Source organism: Anoplophora glabripennis, unplaced genomic scaffold (genome assembly GCF_000390285.2).
Source record: "Anoplophora glabripennis isolate ALB-LARVAE unplaced genomic scaffold, Agla_2.0 scaffold83, whole genome shotgun sequence".
NCBI classification, from domain to species: Eukaryota; Metazoa; Arthropoda; class Insecta; order Coleoptera; family Cerambycidae; genus Anoplophora; species Anoplophora glabripennis.
Window position 1 is genome coordinate 1,062,341 of NW_019416211.1, and position 2,919 is coordinate 1,065,259.

Below are 2,919 nucleotides of genomic sequence, written 5' to 3' on the forward strand. Positions count from 1 at the left end.
AACAATCACTTATGGGCTGAGGAAAACCCCCATGGAATCTTTGAAGCTCATTTTCAGCATCAGTTTTCCGTAAATGTATGGCTTGGGGTAATTGATGATCATTTAATCGGTCCATATTTCCTCCCACAACGACTAACAGGCGAATCTTATCTTAATTTCCTACAGGAAGAGTTACCTGTTCTTCTTGAAGAAATTCCTCTACAGCTGAGACAACACCTATGGTACATGCATGATGGTGCACCAGCCCATTTTAGCATTAATGTACGTAATCACTTAGACACAGTATATCCAAATCGTTGGATAGGTAGGGGAGGTACGGAACATTGGCCTGCTCGATCGCCGGATTTAAATCCTCTTGATTTTTGCATTTGGGGTTTTCTTAAGTCATTAGTTTATTCCACTCCCGTTGAAAATGTTGATGACCTGAGGAATCGAATTATAGTCGGCTGTGAGACAATAAGAAATATACCAGGAATATTTGCGCGAATACGACAATCAATGAGGCGAAGAGTTGAATCTTGTGTCACGTCTGAGGGAGGTCATTTTGAACATTTGTTGTAGCTTTGCGCCTTTTCAAAATTTTATTAGTGTTATTTTCTGTTATTGTTCTGGTTTAATGTTATTGTATTAGATAGTTCTTGATAATGTATTAAAGAAATAAAAAATACGCGTTAAGATGTTTTATTTTTTTGCATCAAAACGGCGCCCCATACGAAGAAAAGGCAAGAGAGATTTTTTGTCACAAATTGAACGAGGAATTCAAAAATGATTTTTAATTTGTAATATCTCAGTGGCGTACCATTTTTTTCTTTAAAAAAATTGAGATTATTACCCGTACGCGCGCCAATGATGAACATAAAATTCTTAATTGCGTGTCAAAAAATGCGCAATAACTACCTCTTAAAACCCACCAAATTTCATTTGCACATCTCGACCGGTTTCAGAGCAATAAATTAAATCGTCAGTTTTTAAGAAAAACTTTGACACCCCGTATCTCGGAAAACGAATCATTTGCGGACATACGTTTATAAGCAAACTGCCATTATTTTCTCATGTAGAATCACCCCCTGAAATTTGTCGCACTTATTTACTAACACCCTGTATATAAGACAAAATAAGTCATCTCTGTTTATTTATACATACACACATATAAAAAGAATAATTAGTTTAGTCCACTTGTCATTATTTTTTCTATTGAAATATTTGTCTCTTGTATTCTTTCATTCTCATATATGAAGAATCTGGATACAAGAGTTATTTGGATCTTCCTGTAAACCTTCCTTTCTTCCTATATTTCAACGTCATGTGATTTTCACTATCAGATTAAAATTATTTTTTAACTTTTTCCCGGAAGAAAAGTTTTTTAATAATATTTTGGTTCGGTTAGATACATTTTATTCATCCACAAATAGACTGACGGGCTGGGAATCAAACTTTTCAACTGATACAATATTCAATAATAAAAAGAAAGTTTTATATAAATAGGGATCGATAAACAATTCGTTTTTGAGATGCAGAGGGTTGAAGTCCACACTCATAAATAAGACATAATTCTATAAATCAATACTTTTCAAATTTGGAAAAAGTTGGATCTTTTATTTCTGCATAAAATTCATATGTGACGATAAACCCTAGTTTTATAAAGTTTAGATCTTGCGGTTGAAAGAATTACTCGAACATAATTTAAATAAAGCAGACAAACGCGAGAACAGTTTAGTATTAAAGTTAGTTTGGGAAATATGTCACACTTTTTTAAGATACATGCAAAAAAAAGAATGTTGAATCTTTTACATATTGATTAATTCTTATATCAGTAAACTTTAAAGATAAATATTTAATTTCCTTTATAAAACAAACACAACATTTACACCTTGATCTTCGAATATTTTACAGAGATTTAAATGTCCGCCAGGAAATCATATATTAGTTGACATTTCTTTGTGTTATCCTCCTGAGGTAAATAATTTTTATGTTAACTAATTTTTTTTAACTAGTTTGGAACGTACAGCTTAGTTTTTTCTATTTCCTTCAATTTCAAGACAGATTTGAAAACTGACAACACGTGATAAAGCAATCTCTTACAATGAAGGTGAAGACGTCAGTTATGTTCTTTTCAGCACAAATTCTTTTTAGTTCCTTCATCCTTCACAAAACATGAGAGAAGTAGGTACATTAAGAAACACTTTTCTTCGTTAGCTGCGCTTTTCTTTTTTTCAAACCTTAATTCTTTATTTCTGTTTCAATTTCACTTTATTCTCCTTCCAAAATTTCCTTCTGTGCTAAATTATTGAAGATTTGCATTTCGAAGCCATAGTCAACAAGGACATTCAGTGGAAAAGAACTATATCTTTCACAACTACACCCACTTATCACCTACGACTTAACACTACTAGTCACAACTAGTCACTGCTTCATCATTCACTGGCTATAGTATGACTTGTTTCCACACATAGACATATTCAATATAATGAACAATATCTTGGAACTCTTCTCCTATAGCCAGTAGAGAATCCATCTTAATTCAATGATATCAGATGACCCACCTAATGTATACAGGGTGTCCCGGAAATGGTGGGCAATCTCTCGGATATGGATAGGTAATGAGAAAATAATGTCACAAGTTCATATAAAATTTTTTCCTCCGGGCTTAACCTGTCGAGTTATTAGCTCTTGAAGTTGAGAATTAAAAGTTTTTTTTTGCTGTAACTTTTGTATTTTTCAATAAATTTTGAAAATTTTTTGGCTGGATCTATAATTTTTGAAGCTGCTTTGGATGATAATATGAAATCCTCGATAATAATTATGGGGGCCCGGGGGCAAAGCACCCCCACCAAAATTTCTAGAAAAAAAATTTTTGTTCCACTATACCCCAAATTTTCCATCATTTTATAAAAATTGATGGTATTTTACGTAAAAAAG